General features: G+C 44.1%; 1 protein-coding gene across 1 annotated transcript in view; it reads left to right on the top strand.

Moving 5' to 3' along the window:
• MAP2K6 (mitogen-activated protein kinase kinase 6) overlaps positions 1 to 16,608 on the top strand; it is a 94,281-nt gene that overhangs the window by 17,790 nt on the left and 59,883 nt on the right. The gene's annotated exons all lie outside the window — the stretch shown is intronic.

Below are 16,608 nucleotides of genomic sequence, written 5' to 3'. Positions count from 1 at the left end.
TGCCATCAGTTCTAGTGACTTATAAATACAAAAATCACTTAACACGCCCCCCCCCCCCATGGTCTCAAAACACCAACCTTGCACAGGGAGATCCAAAGAGACAGTGGCAGGAATATTGCTGTGGGGAGGTACACTTGAAGCTCCTGAATGAAAAATCCTATTCCTAATTGAAGAGCTGGAACTTTCCCAGGGGGCGTTTGTTGCACCTGGTCTCACTTGGCCTGGAAGAGTCATTAGGAGAATAGAACTGAGGTACTCAAGCAGATCTGAGTGTGGGCACACTACTGAAAACAAAAAAGCACTGTAGTACGCTCATTCAGCTTGCTTCTCAAATTGAAGATAAAGCTGCACAGTAGGTAAACAGATATTTCTGTTTTGTACACTGTGTACTTTGTCATGAGATACAAACCCACTTAGATGTCTAAAATGATGGCTAGAAATTTACACTTGTTGCTCCAATTTGGTTGAAGAGGGTTTATCTTTTGGCCAAGATTCACTGTAATTATCAGTGGATATGGCATCTATTGGAAGGCTCAGGAAATCTTATTCTGTGAACCCAGTCCTGCAAACATATAAACTTGTGCTCTGTGGGACTACCTGCATGTGACAGGTTTCAGAGTAGCAGCCGTGTTAGTCTGTATTCGCAAAAAGAAAAGGTGTACTTGTGGCACCTTAGAGACTAACCAATGTATTTGAGCATAAGCTTTCGTGAGCTACAGCTCACTTCATCGGAATACATCCGATGAAGTGAGCTGTAGCTCGCGAAAGCTTATGCTCAAATAAATTGGTTAGTCTCTAAGGTGCCACAAGTACTCCTTTTCTACCTGCATGTGTAAAGTTATGCATATATTTAAGTGTTTGCAGAATTAGGCCTATAGTTGTTGCATGCGAAATTCATTGCCCTCAGAGCGCTTCCTTCTAATACGTATGAGCTTTTACTTGCTGCTAATCTCTATTCCTTGTTTTTAACAGCTATTTGTTTTGCTAAAATGTTAAGGTTGCAAAAATGGCAAGAACCATTCTTCTTTTAGCATCTTCCCTTTCCTTCTCTAAGTTCTAATATATCAGCTAGAGGGTTCAGTAGTTGATGCTCAAGTTTTGGAAATCTGATGAGGATTGTCTTCTGGTTTTCAGGTGTTTTAAATTTAAATTAATCAGCCTGCCAGTGAGACATTAAGATATCTACCTGTGTAAGTAGGACCTATATGTGTATTTTGTTCTGTTACATTGCCAGCAGAGGGAGTAAGAGGTAGCTCTCAATGTGTGCACCCTGAACAGTTTGATAGCATCATCAATGATACTAAAAACCCCCTCAAAGCAGGCCTTATCAAAAGCAAGGGAGGGGTGTTTAAAGGGACAGCACCAGGGTAATTTAGTAAAAAAACAGGCTTTTACAAAACCTAAGACTAATAGAAATGTTGGCTTGAAACTTTAACAACCGGAATGTTGTTAAACAAACAAGCATTCCCCTGCTGTGTTTTTATTCCAAATATTGCAGTGTTAGGTTAATATATGAAAACCCTGAAAGTGAAATTGATTAGGGTTGTCCCCTGGGAGTAAAGTGCAAAATGTAAATAGTATAAATGGCACAAAGTAAATTAGATCCGTATAACTCACAAGTGCTGTTTGTTAGAAATTTCTTTTCCTGTGTTTCAATTACTTTGACTCTGTCCCGTTTAAAAAAAAAAAAGGAATAATTGCCAAATTCAGCTACATGACAGTAGGACGGGGGAATATTTCAATGTGGAGGGGTCCCTAAAGAACCACTTAAGGCTTTAGCAGGCTGTGGTGATATTAACCTGTAGGGGAAAAAAAATTAAAGTCCCATGCTAAACTGTACTGCAGTCTGCACATTGCAATTCTGCTTATAGTGAAACCTTTGAGAGTGAAGTTACTTGGAAAAGAAGAGAAAAAGTTACACTCCAGAAAATAAATATTCAGAAGTAAAAGTGAAACATTCTCATTATAGCCATGCTAACAAAAATAAAAAAACTAATGGTCTCTTGATGGCATTTAGGACTTAATTTTTTCTCATGGATCTTTAAACATGGGTTAGAAGTGCTAAAGAAGGGTAAATGTTGGGGGTTTGTATGTAATATTTCATTCGTGAAAGATGGTTGTAAACAGGGTATAAGCTGCTCATACTACAACATCTGGAACATGCGGAACCAGTTAAATCTATTCTTGGTAAGATGAGATGCCTGTGGCTGAGTAGGTAAGGCCCTTGGTAAACAAATGAAACTGTAGCTCTGATTGCTATGCAATACCACTCATGGTTTATCCCACTGAAAGCGTGGTGATGCCACAAGTAATAATTATTTGGGAACATTTTATTCAGTGATACTGTTTCTTTACTGGGGTGGGATGTACCAATTTAACATCATTTGGGTGGATTGAAAATTAAAGGGAAGATAGAAAAAAGCAGTTTGAGTTTATTGTGGTTTTTAAACCGTGATTCTGCAAAGATTTCTGCACATGCTCAATGCGTGAAGAGTCCCATTAAATTTGGTGGGACTTCTCCTGGATGTAAAATAACTCATTGCAGGATTGAGCAAGAGATGCAGACTGTAGGCTCTCATTACAGGCAATAAGGCTGCAATTACAGGCAATAGGCAATAAGGCTATAATTAAGCACTTGCTAAAGTGCTTTGCAGAGGTCCAGTCCTGCTCAGTGAAGCCCTTGAATATATCCTTAGAGTGCAGTGTGGGATTAAGTGCCTTGCTGAACAGGGGAATGCTTTTCTGAATCAGGGCCTAAGGGCAGACTTCCTTTTGAAAAGGAAGGCTTTGAACAACTTAAAGAGGACTCTGAAGTTGTAAGCAGAGAAATGCGGGACAGAGGTTTTTATGGAAATACAGTAGTTTTGAACAGAGAATTAGAAGGTGCCGAAGGTTGAAATATTCATTCGGTTTAGCTGATAGCATGTATATTGATGGCCGATATATCATACCCTCCCCCCGGTGCTGAAAAGCCTCTTATAACCTGCAGATGTGTCAGGAACATACCAGGTAGCATTCTAACAATCTGGATTCCCTTTGCTTGAGCTGAGAAGTGTAATTATTTTCCTCACGGCTGCTGATTATGGATTTTTCTGGTTTTGACAGTGAACCACCTTTTAAAAGAGCATTTAGGCATTCAGTACCTTTTTAAATAATGAGTGAGGCACCTAAATAGCTTTAGAGATCTCATCCTGCGTGTCTAGCATGCTGAGGGGCAGAGCCTCATTTGGTGTAGGTTGTACCCCATTGGCTTCAGTAAGGCGATGACAGTTTACCCAGGTTCCCCTAGAAGCCACCTTTTACACTGGAAACAAGTTTGGTTGATGTGGCACCCAGCATGCTACAAGTGCTGAAGGTGCCTTTAGACAACAACAACAATAGAACCCCCCCCCCAAAAAAAAAACAAAAAAACCCTCCACACCTTTTAAAACCCCACTATCCATTTAACTACAAGCCTGAGAATAGAAATAAGTCTGGAGGGCAGCTTTGAACAAAGCCACATTGGCTCTCTGATAGAGAAGAATACTGTACTTAAAAACAAAATAAAAAACCCCTCATACCTTTGCGACTAGACAGAAAATCCTCGAGCAAACTACTGTATGGCAGGCTAAGGAGACTTGCTCAGAAGGCACCGTGCAGCGGGAGCTTGGTTACAACAAAAAGTTGTAAGGACATCAACTAATTAGGAGGAAGAAGAATTGTTCAAGCTGTGTTGTAGGCTTAAACTTAAAAACAGATCTAAGCTCTGGCCATGGCTGAGATCGGAGTGATGTGTGAATTAATTGTGGTGTTGGACTAAATCCAAACTTCCCCGTTAGGGGTTGCCGCAGTCTGGAAAGTGTGCTAGTACGAAGACCATAAAACAGACATCTGGGGTCACCAGATGCAACAAGGCTGTGGGCTATCAGCAGTTTTGTAGGCTACTGCCTGGTGCAGGTACAAAATGGTCTTAAAAAAAATCACACACAAGAGAGAGGTATGAACAACTGGAGTAATAAGACTTTAAAGATCACAGATAACCCAAAACCCCGACTTAATTCAGTGTGAGAGCCCATCCTCACGAGAGGAGCAGATCTGTCTAAAGTTAGACAATCTAATGAGCAGCATGTAAAGTCCTTTAGACCAAAAGAACCTGGAGAAGAATAGCAGAAATCATCCACTCCTAGGCAGGTGTCTTAGGATTTCACTGCTTAAAGCAGGGACGGACAACCAGTCTACACGACAAAGTTTGGTCGTCTTAACTACATCACTCAGGATTGTGAAAAGATTTCATGCGTTGCACCATGTAATTAAAGTGACCTAAGCCCTGGTGTAGGCACCGCAAGGTTGATGGAAAAATTCTTCCATTGAATTAGCTACTGTCTCTCAGACAGGTGGATTTATTACCGCAACAGAAGAACCTCTTTCATCACTATATAAGTATCTCGGTGCAGCTGTAATGTTTCTAGTGTGTGGTCAGTTTTTCAGAGCAGGAAGAGAGAGGGTCAGGTCTCCTGGGCCCAGATTCTCAGTTGATGTAAGTCAGCATACATCCACTGAAATCAAGCTGCTCTCTGATGCAGAGTCCCAGAATTGCCACCACTTTGTAGTGAGACTCAAAGCAAGCCATCCAGCCTGTCTGCAAAGTGGACATAAACCACTTTACTCTTGCACAGGGGTGATATGAAGCATAATTAGAGTTTGTAAAGCACTTTCCATCTGCAGCAGAATTGCTGGTGCATGAGAGATAATGGAATTAATTGTTCAATAAAGCCAAACTGGTCTCTGTTAACACACAGGAGAGTCCTTTAAAAGTGAATACAAAAAGAGGGAGCTGAAAACCAAAGCAACTACAGATCTGGAGAAGGGGAAGAGCCAAAGTGCACAAAAATAAACCAAACCCCCGTGTATAGTTCAAGGGGTGACTCTATTGTACTCAGGCAGATTCCCACTGGACGCAAATGACCTAGGGTTTGGCCCAAGGGTTGGAAGACAAAGCAACAATTAAAGAAAAGGTAGCTAATTAAACACCGCCCCCGCCCCCCCCCCCAATAGGGCTGGAAGCCTCTTGCATGATTTGGAATTCCTGTGGATTTCTTAATTTGAGAGATAAACAGCAAAGAAAACAGTATCTGGGATGGAAGGCAAAGCAGCCAATGAACCTTGGCAGAATGAAAATACAAGCGTGATTGATGTTTCCCTGGGGACTCAGCAGAGCTACCCCCACCCCTGCCGCTCAGGTCACTGGATTTTTATTAGTGCTGTTACGTCCAGAGATAAGTGGGATGATGAGAGGCTGTGGGGGCTTGCAAAACTGTTACTTGATCAGATGCCTCATAAACTTCTTGAAATATAAATTCTTTTTTTTTGGTGATACATATGGTGAACTAGGTGCCGTGCCTGTGAGTGATCGGGATCACTTACTTGGACGGGCAGGGTCTCTGCCAACTGTATCCACTGCTGCCCATGCTCTGCCAGTTTATCTCAACCTTCTTCAGTGTTGGATCCCTCCTGGGCAGAGGCTGATGGTCATGCACATCACAAACCCACCGCCAGAATGAAGGCAGATGGAGACCACGAACTTGTCTTGGTTGGACTTGACTGATTACGTGCAGAGACTGAAAAGCGAATGGAATAAGCCATCACCCCATCTGGCTTATAACTAGTCTTATTTGTTTTACAGCAGCACCTGGAGGTCCCAGTCGAGATCAGGGCCGGGTGCTATACAAACTTAGTGAGGGAGTCCCTGCCATGAAGAGCTCACTGTTTAGACCAGGCAAAGTGAGAGAGGGGAAACTGAGGCAGGGAGAGAGATGAAATGACTTGCCCAGAGTCACACCCAGCAGGCCACTGATAGCTAAGGGGGAAAAAAGGAATAATCTGTAGCCTCCATTTGCACTCCTGTGAGTTTTCCGTAAATCATTCGTGCCGTTGTAGGCAAAGAGAGATTTTGAAGGAAGAAATACCTCCCTTCTCATCCTTCGTCACCTCTCTCTTCACAGTGTGGGGGCAGCAGATGCATGTCTTGAGCTGCTTTGTCTTAGGGAATGCCAATCAGTGCAGTCAACGACATCATTTAGCTTTTGGAGCACCTCAGTCATTGCTGCAGAGACCTGAGGCTGCAGCTCAAGGGTGTTTGCTATAGCACTTCCAAACTCCACGCCACGTTAGCTTCCACTCGCTCATCTCGATGTGTCCAACAGTGACACGGACAAGGTTCTGCAGCTGTGCCAGCCAGTCAGTGGCACCAGTCTGGCGCTGAACAAGCTGTGAAGAGCCAAGTGGGTTAACAGCTAGTTGTGAAGAGCAGGTAACTTCATGTCTTGTTTTGGCCTTTTTTTGGGGGAAAAGTTTACAGGTGAAAATGACCCTGTTAGGCCCTAATTGATCTCTGGTGTAATTTCACTGACGGCAACAAAGTTACTCCTGGGATGAACTTGGCTCTTAGAATATAATAGCTCACCAGCTAGATCTATTATACTGAGCATTAGCTAGATTTAAGGGGATTTGTGGATAGAGGCAAGAAATTAGAAGCCATTTTTGGTTCTGCATAAAGAGAAAAGCCCAGCTTGCTTGCACAGACACCTTATTGCACCTGTACAGAGAGGCTGGGATGAAAGGCTGAGCACTGAAAAAAAATGCATATTAAACTAGTGAGTAAAAAGAACAGTGTAAGGGAAGGAAAATGTTTGGAAAGAGGAACAAGACGCATGAGCGTCGCAGTCCTTGAGCTGATCGTCCTGCTTTTGCCCAGACAATATTTCTATCCGCTGGCAGAACATTGGCACGTTTATGCAAGTCACAGAAATTTGTATTTCGTTGTTAGCGGCATTGTTTTTTTTAATGCCGCTAACTAGGAGCTTCACAAGCTCCCACGAACCTTGGCATGTGGTCCAGCACTTCTTAGCACAACATATCCTTCAGCACAGACAGGTGTCCCTGTCCAGTTTGAAAAAGCAGGTGTATTTTTGTCTTATGCCAGGATCATGGAACACCTGTGAGCTAGGCACATAGATAAGTGAGGAGGGACATTTCAGTTTAAAAAGCATCATCCCTTTGACAGATCCTCCACTGGTATAAGTTGTCAGAGTGCCAGTGAAGCCAGTGGCAGTTTGTGCCAGCTGGGGATTTATGCAACAAAGTGCAAGTCTTTGAGATCAGTGGGGCTCCATTCAGGTTCCAGGGTCTGCCTGTGGGGATAAACATGCAGGATCCAAGCCAATATTTGTGCCTTCAGTTCACCCACAGGAGCTGATCTCACCACCTAGCGCTCTGAGTGCGAGGCTCATTTCTTTCCTTCCCTAGCAAGCCTCTAGCAATGTGTGTGTTTATACATCCACAATGTATATCTGCATATTCTGTATAGAAATATCCGAAAAACCCCATTCCACTGCACACACTGTCTCCCCCTGGGCAACAAGGAGAGCAGAAGCACAGGGCAGATGTTAGTCATATTCCTTAATGTATTACTGGAAGGCGCTCAGCTATCATGGTGCTGACTGGGATATAGGAACCGATACAGAACAATCGGAGCACTTGCATTTCCACCTGTCCAATGAAAGTAATAGATAATATCTAGCATATTTGTGGAGATAAGCATCATCAGCCCCATTTTACGGAGAGGGAAACCAAGGTAGAGAGATGAAGTGATTTGCCCAGGGTCACTCAGTAGGCCAGCAGCAGAGCGGGGAATAGAACCCAGGTCTCCTGAGGCCCAGTCCTGTACTCTGATAAGCCACACTGCTCCTTTTGGAAGGAGAGCATGATGCGGGATAGTGATAAAGCCATTCATGTCCCCAGCCTGTTGAGGTGCTTGAGTAGCTGCACAATTAAAATGGTGACAAAAGGTGATAAGTGTTATAAAAACAAGGTAAGCCAGTAGCACATAAGGAACGTTATTAAGGTCCAGTCTCCATCCTTAGAGGTTTTTAAGGCCCGGCTTGACAAAGCCCTGGCTGGGATGATTTAGATGGGGTTGGTCCTGCTTTGAGCAGGGGGTTGGACCAGATGACCTCCTGAGGTCTCTTCCAGCCCTAATATTCTATGATTCCAATCCTGCGGTTCTTATGGAGGCACAACTCTCCTCATTATTTCACTTTTCATGTTGTATCCTCTACCGGTGCAGAGCCAGGTCAGGGCCCCATTGTGCAAGTCACTGGCTAAATAAGGACTTTTGCTGATTCGAGGCTGAATAAAGGTCGCAGGACTTTCCCTTGGCCACAGAAACGGACAGCGTTGCTGCATCGTGGCTGCAAATATCAGCCCATTTCTGGCACCAGCACCACTGAACAGCAGGCGTATCTTCCCCACCCCCTTTCCAGATCTGCGCCATCTGCTTAGAATTCTATTGCTTTGGCATTTCCTTGTTGCACTTCTTGCTCGTCCGGGTACTGTTCAGATAGGCAGCGTCTTCTGGGCCAGAAAAGGGGGAGAGCTGAGCAAGCCACCCGTTTCCTCAGAACTGCGGTAAATGAGAGGGCAGTATGTTGAAGGCAGAGTTTCTTTTCCTGGCCATTGTCCTGTATCCTCTCCTGCATGCTCCGAGGACAATCTGATGAGTAGGCACATAGTCGTGCGGACTGAAACAGGAGGAAGAATATAGACAGACCTCCTAGAGCCAGAGCTACTTATTCAGTTTTTACCCAGCTCTAAGCTAACTGTTGGTCATTGCATGAAAACCACAGTATACGAAGGGTTCTGTATAAAATGCAGCTGGCTACAGTAAAGAGAAAGGAGGAAATCTTGGCCCTACTGAAGTCAGATGAATAAACAGCCAATAAAATCAACCGTGCTGGAAAGCCTTGCAGATGGCAAATGCAAAGGGGTGGTTGCTGACTGGGGTAGGATTCCCCTGGTGCAGGCATAAGCTCTGGTGTAGGGAGTTGGTCAGGTGCGTGGCTGGAGTAGGAGGGAGGATTCTAGGCAACTAAGATTCAGAGCTGCACTGTACCTCATAGGGCCAGCCCCAGAAGGCTGCCGTAACTTAGGCCCCCAGAGCCATCTAAGATATGTTGGGGGCCACAGAAAGGCATCTTAAACCCACTTTAGTGCCCCCTCTTCCTGAGCTGCGAGTTCTATGCTGCACCTCTTAGAGCACAGCTGCACAGAATCTCATGTCAGTTTAACACCCAGATGTTTCCAGCTCTTATTAGCTACCTGTACATTCCAAGGAGCAGTCATAGCAGAGTGACAGCCTCTCAGTACGCTTTGCATATGTTTGTTATGTTTTCCAAAGATGAAACCACCATAAGAAGTATAGGGTGAAGACAAAACGGAAATCCGGAGTCTTGTTTCAGACTAGATGAGTGTAACCTTGGATACCGGACCCTGGGTCTGCTGGAATATATGTTTAAGGACAAATTTGACAATCAGTGTGAGACTTGACTGAATCGGGAAATTGACTTAAAATTGAATTACCAGCATCTCAAGTCTACTGAAAGGACAGGTAAATAAATGCATGCTGGTCTTTGCACAGTTTAGGGACATTTCCGTGTGCTTCACTCACTGCTAAGAGAGAGAGCCATTAGCTTACAGGTGTTCTTTGTGCTTGATGCTTCTGAAGAAGGCAGAAAATTCCCCTATTTGTGTAGCATTGTACAGGGAAGGGGGATTTTATTTTAGATACCGGAGGATTTCCTGAGTTTACTGCCAATAAACCTATACAGTGCACTGCTCTAAAGATAATTCATCCATTGTCTCTGTCTTGTCTTAACCATGGAATTTCATGAAGAAATGTGTAATTGCATTACCAATGTTATTGTCAGTTGTAATAGCATCCTCAGGCCCCTTTTCTTCTCCCATTTACATTAGTGTAAATTCAGAGTCACTCCATCAAAGTAAATGGCATGACTCTGGATTTACATGGTGCTAAAGGAGAGTAGGCCCAATGATGTTGGGAGATGGGAGTAATGTAAATGTGTACAACACACGCATATGAAGTTTGTATACACTGGCAAAGGTCATCCGGCTCAGATTGCCTGTGCTTTCCTGCAGCTTTTTATACTCCTGTAAGTATCAGTGACCTGATGACTGCAATGAGAACAAGATTTCAGGGATCACCCTGCTCATGTTAAATTGGAAGGAGCAGGAAATAATTAGGAACCAGGCGCCCAGTAAGAAGATAGGTAATTAGTTAATGTAACTTGTTACAGACCTAGATGACAAAATGCAGTTTAATTTACGTAAGCGATTTCTGGAACTGTGAGACAATATTGATGCCATGGAGGATGAAGTAGCCTGATATTTTGGGGCCTACACAGCCTGGCAGTCTGAGCAGCTTGGCCTTCTGCATAGACCTTTCTATATAAGAGTATCCCCACTATGTAGCCCACAGAGCTGGCCTTCCTGCTTGTTTTATTACATCCTGTCTTTATTTACTAGGTTGCTGGTTGTTTTATTAGAATTGGCTTATATTTTGTATTGAATTACTTCATTTGACATAACTTCAAGTTAAGGGGATTTGATGATTTTATTTCATTTTTGTATGGTTGACTCTGGGCCAAGTAACTTGCCAGGAGGCTCTGCAGTCAGGACCTCTGAGCAATGCAGTCCACGTGGAACTGGCTTGATCAGAGCAGAGGCCGCATGAGCTTCCCCACAGTTCATCCAGTGCACCTCAATCCTTCTTTTGCAACACCCCTGCTATTTTAGTTTGGGGGCTCTCCTGTGCAGCGTTTATTACAGGTTGCAGGATTGAGTCATAGGAAGGGGTGGAACATTGTGACAATAAAACCCCTGAGAGGTGGCTTGCAATACTGCTAGATTGACAGGGTACTGCCACCTCTGGAGTAAGCAGCAATAAGTTTGCTCAATCTTTGGCATTACAGTGTAGTTACTAACAGTGTCACCAAACAGTTTGGGAGCTATTCACACACAGTCTCTGTCATAACCATACAGCTAAGGATAGCCTAGAATTCCTCCTTACTTGTAAGGGGTTAAGAAGCTCAAATAATCTGGTTGGCACCTAACCAAAAGGACCAATGGTGAAAGAAGATACTTTCAGATCTGGATGTGGGAGGCTTTGTTTGTGCTTTTTGTAGGTTGTTCTCTCTCCTGGGACTGAGAGAGGCCAGGCCGAAATCCATCTCCTCCAACCAATCCTGAACCAGTCTCTAATATTACAGAAATAGTAAGTAAAGCCAGGCAAGGTGTGTTAGATTATCTTTTGTTTTAGCTTGTGAATTTTCCCTTTGCTAGAGGGAGGTTTACTCCTGTTTTTTGTAACTTTGAACTAAGCCTAGAGGGAGTTCCTCTGTGTTTGTGAATCTTTTGTTACCCTGTAAAGTTATCTTCCATCCTGATTTTACAAAGGTGATTCTTTTACCTTTTCTTTAAATAAAATTCTTCTTTTAAGAACCTGATTGATTTTCAGTGTCCTAAGACACAGGGGGGGTTGATCTGTGCTCACTTTGTAACCAATTGGTTAGGATATTATTTTCAAGAGTCCCCAGGAGAGGAGGCTTGGGGGGACATTTTGGGGGAGATAGGGCTCCAAGTGGCCCTCCCTAAATGTTTGTTTAAATCACTGGGTGGTGGCAGCATACCGTCCAAGGACAAAAGGGATTTGTGCCTTGGGGAATATTTAACCTAAGTTGGTAGAAATAAGCTTAGGGGATCATTCATGCAGGTCCCCACATCTGTACTCCAGAGTTCAGAGTGGGGAGGGAACCCTGACAGTCCCTGAAAGAATCGCTCCTCAGACCAATTGACTCTGCCTTACCTTGACTACCGAGGTGAGGTGCTTGCTGAATTCGAGTAACAGCAGAATGAAACTTAGGCCTGGGCTATACTAAAGTTAGGTCAATGTAAGCGGCCTTGCATCAACTAACTGTGTAAGCATCTACACTTAAATTTCACTCCTGCCAGCGTAACTGCCTCTCTATGCCGACTCTACGCTGCTTGTGGAAGTGGAGTTGAGTCAAGGTCAGTGTAGGCAGGTCAACTCAGTATCCATGTAGACACTGCATTGCTTATCTCAACAGTTATTGGCTTTCAGGAGTTGGCCCACATTGCCCCACGCTGACAGTACAATCGACACAAGCGCTCCTAGCGAGGATGTGCACTGGTGACAGAAGAAGCAAAGTGTAGACATGCACAAGTGAAGTAATTACTGCAGCGGATGTATGCCGATGTAAATTAGGCCAACTTAATTTGTAGCGTGGACATGTCCTTAGTTCATCCACATGATGTACCACTGCTTGGCTGTTTTCCCTGGTGTGAAGGTTCCCATGTCGAGAGCCCTCTGTCTACTTTGTCTGGACTTAAAGCCAAGTGGAAAATAAAATCTTCTGAACTTTGGATCTGATGCCACTTTCTTCTCACTAAGTATTTGAGAGTGAGACCCTGGCCTCATTGAATTCAGTATGAGTTTTTCCATGGACGTCAGCATGGCCAGGATTTCACAGCCCAGTGTTAGAGGGAAGGGATGTGTAAGGGACAGATCCTGAGATGGTGTAAAGCATCTCTGTTAAAGTCTGTGGAGCTCCATTGTGGTCAGCTGAGCTACATGAACCAACACCAGATGAGGACTAGAAATGGAGCAAATGCAGCTGTTCCCTAGACATGTCTGAGCACCAAGGCCTGGCATGTCACCGCCCCTTTGATTTCTTATATATTGGCAAAGTCTATGACATTCTTAAAGCACTCTCCCCTCCCCTGCTTCCCGCCATTAAAGTGTTTTAATGCTGTTTCCTGTAAGGAAAATAAGAGATGATAAGATGGTGTATGTAACCCAGCACTCAAGAGCAAAGCTACAATTCTAAGCCAGTGCGTGCAGTCCAGCACTCAAGAGCAACCCTACAATAGCCACCAGCTTGTGCAGGCAAGCACATACCAGCTGCCCCCTGATAAGCCAACGTGCGCAGGCCAGCAACCCTGTGATAACAAAGGAAACTAGTACGAGGAAGCCCAGCATTTGCAAGTAGCCCTGCAATAACACTACGTGCAATGTTCCCTACTCCTCTTTGAACAGGCCTGCAACGATGAGTGAGTTGTTAAGGAAACCAGTTTCAGTTTGCAGCTTCCAAGGTGTTATTGCAGACAGTGAGTAGAGACGTTAATAAAAAGCAGCAGCAGGAAATCCTTTGAATCCCACAGTCTGTTCTGTGTAGCTTCATCACTGTATTGTCCGAGCACCTCCCTCTGATCCACCTCCAGCTTTTTTCATTGTAAAATCCTCCAGGCAGTGCAGGGCTGTGTCACTTGCTGTTACCCCCAAGGAGGTGGGATGTCTTTTGCACAAAACAATCATGAAGATACCCTGCAGGCCCTGGGGACGTGTCTACCCACCAAAGTTGTCCCTTTAACTATATGGGTGTACTTGATGCAGTACCGCTTCTCTCCCATGGGTGCAGTTATAGGGGTATACAATGCTTCTACCGGTAGTTTATTCCTGCACAGGCTTTATACCAGTATAGCTGCATCCACATTAGGGTTAGTCCTGGTATAACTGTCAGTTAACCCTGCTCCCCCGCCCAGCCATCGTCATAGCAACATAAGAGACTCTGTAGACCAGGCTTCAGGGACAGACCTTTCCTAGCTGCACTGTAGTTCATCTGCGTCAGTCAAACATGGTCCACTCCTCGGTGAAATTAGGAAGTTAAGTGCATACTGGCAACTCTGCCAGAATGGGTAAGATCTTAGGCGACAGAGCCCATGTCAGCTTGTTCACTTTCAAGGTTGCAAAAGGCTTCTAATATTGATATTGAGCCCTCCTGTCTTCATCCCGATCTGGGTTTCAGTAATGAGCTTTTTGGCTCACCGTTAGCCTACTGGAGTGTTTTTCATTCCAACACTAATACAGAGACAGCCAGGTACTAACACTTGGCAGCTCATATTTATTGACAGAGCTAAGGAGAGAGCGTCTTAGTTATATTTCAGTGATACAAATAAAATATAGGTTTCAGAGTAGCAGCCGTGTTAGTCTGTATTCGCAAAAAGAAAAGGAGGACTTGTGGCACCTTAGAGACTAACCGATTTATTTGAGCATAAGCTTTCGTGAGCTACAGCTCCGAAGTGAGCTGTAGCTCACGAAAGCTTAAAATAAAATATAGCTCTCTCTCTTTGGCTCTTCCCTTGGCTTTCGGCTGAAGCTTTAATGGTGCTTAGAAAGTTCTTGCATTCTGACTGCTTCGCTGATAGCTTACTGGGGCTATGGCTACACAGTGAGGCTTTTAGCGACGCGGCTGTGCCCCCTGAGGGCCCTGTGCCCCCTGAGGCTAACAGGCGCACAGTGTAGCTGCTGTTTGTCGGCAGGAGAGAGCTCTCCTGCCGACAAAAAACGTCCACTTCCTCACAAGTGGCAGTGGCTTTGTGCGCAGGAGCGCTCTCCTGCTGACAAAGTGCTGTTCACACCGGCACTTTTCGTCGGTAAAACTTTCGTCGTTTGGGGGGGGGTTAACACCCCTGAACGACAAAAATTTTGCCGACAAAGTGCCAGTGTAGACAAACCCTAAGGGTCTGAAATGCAAAGATTTTTGTCCATTTTCACCTCATTTGTTACTTTAAAAAATGTGCCAGCGTTTTCTCCCAGACTTGTGGTTTTTTAGGGGCAGCCTTAAAATTTACACCCATTGATTGAATTGCACGTGCAAATCAGAATACTTGTTCTGCGTCCCTGCTGTAACCATTGGTCCACACTACCCCATTTAAGCACCAACCATTTGAAACACAAAATCCCAATAGGTCTAGCCCTCAAGGGCTTAGAGGTCAGTGGTGCTTGAAAAATGGTTCTCCTAGATCAGTGGTTCCCAAACTGGGGTTCGTGAACTCCTGGGGGTTCACAAAATGTTACAGGGGGTTCTCGGGAAAAAATTCCCTAATGGTGGACAGAGCTGTTCCTAGGGACTCCGGGCAGCACTGGGCCAGTAGCCTGGAGCCCCTGGACTTCCAAGAGCTAAGCAGATCAAAGCAAGCATATCTGTCATACTGAGGAGATTTAAACTTCAAGACTCCTTATAAGAAATAGAAAGGGAGGTGGATACTTTTTGCTGTTTTTAAAATTAAATAGGCAGCTAGTATTGTTTTAAAAATGATTATGAAGGACAAGTTTAAGCTTTGTTGTAACGTGCGTTGTTTGCCTGGACTGCTCAAGACCTGAATGCTTGTGTAGGAGGAACTCTTTGAGTTGTCTTCTTAAATACCTTCATACTGTTTCACATGTGATACTCCTTGATGAAACGTAGGAGCCTTGTCTTATAACAGGCATAGTCCAAGTTTTACAAGCTACGAAAGTGAGATCTTGGAAGAGTATTGCTGTTTTCATAATGTAATAAATACTGTAATGATAAATAATTAATAATAGTGTGTAAGCATGTCATAAAAACAAACTTTATATTTCCAAGATCACTGCTTTTATACTCAGGTAAAGGAGAAAATCCCTGGAAATATTCATTTTTAGGAGGGGGTTCGCGAGACTTGACATTTTAGTGAAAGGGGTTCACAGGTTGTTAAAGTTTGGGAACCACTGTGCTAGATCTACAAGGCCCTGATCATCAACTTGTCTAAATGGTTGTTGGTCACTTGAAATAATTGGAACTATAACAGTTTACACCAGCTGAGATTTTAAAGCCAGAAGGAACGACCTAGTCAGGCCTTCTGTATAATACAGGCCAGAGACTATCACCCAGCCAAAGTCTGAGTGAAGGAGAGCTGGGGAATAAAGAGATGCTGATGCATGTGACAAAGAAGGGCAGACGGGGAAGAGAAGGCATTGGCAGTATGATCCTTCAGGTCTTTCTGGCATAGCTACAGGGAAGCAATGGCTGGGGGAAATCACAGCCCGGAAGCTAGATCTGTGCTAGTGAAGTGACCAAAAGTCACTAGTTTTTCTTCCATCTCTGTTCTTTTTGGTTGGGGGCGTGGCTTGCATTTCAGCTGAAATGGAGCCAGCTTGTGAAAATTCATATGGAGGAGCCAAGCCATCAGGAGCCCAGGAAGTGACATTCCTGTCTGAGGAGGTGCATTTAAAATGTACTTTGCTTAGTTTAAATCTTTAAGTCCAAAGACTTGGCTGGGAAGCAGAAAGGGTCTTTACTTGGTGACTGTTTAGTCTAAGGGTGGTAAATGTTTAAATTCAGGCAATGTAACATCCTTTTCCACTCCTCTTAGACTTGGCCGGAGTGTCCTCAGTTGGGGGAATTCCTGGGGGAGAGACATGGGGTGAATTAAATGCTTTTCAGCCTGATAGTTGACAAGTGGCTGATGTGCAGCTGCTTGAGGTAAACGTATGTGGATGTGCAGAACAGACAAGTACAGCACCTGCTAAATAACAGCTGAATTCTTGTAGGTTCATAAATAAACTGCCCTCTGTTACCTTGTGTGTGTTAACCTGCAATCATTTGTTTGCATCAGTGGTAAACCTGCAAGATGATCTGTAATAATTTTCCTTAATTAAAAGTGATACTCATTGCTTCCTGGATCATTCTAAAAGGACAACCATGATATTAATAATGCAACATATGCTTCTGTTAGCACCACTAGGGTGCTATGTTTCTTTGCCGCTGTGCCCCAGCATAACGGGCAGTGCTACCAAAATATGCAAGTATCCTAATCTGGAAAGTGCCAGGAGAGCAGGATTTCTGCCTGCTCACCAGTTTCGCACGGGCCACATACACAGCTAGATCTAAAGAG

This window comes from Chelonia mydas, chromosome 14, assembly GCF_015237465.2.
Source record: "Chelonia mydas isolate rCheMyd1 chromosome 14, rCheMyd1.pri.v2, whole genome shotgun sequence".
In the NCBI taxonomy this organism is placed as follows: Eukaryota; Metazoa; Chordata; order Testudines; family Cheloniidae; genus Chelonia; species Chelonia mydas.
This window is presented reverse-complemented; position numbering and strand designations above follow the sequence as displayed.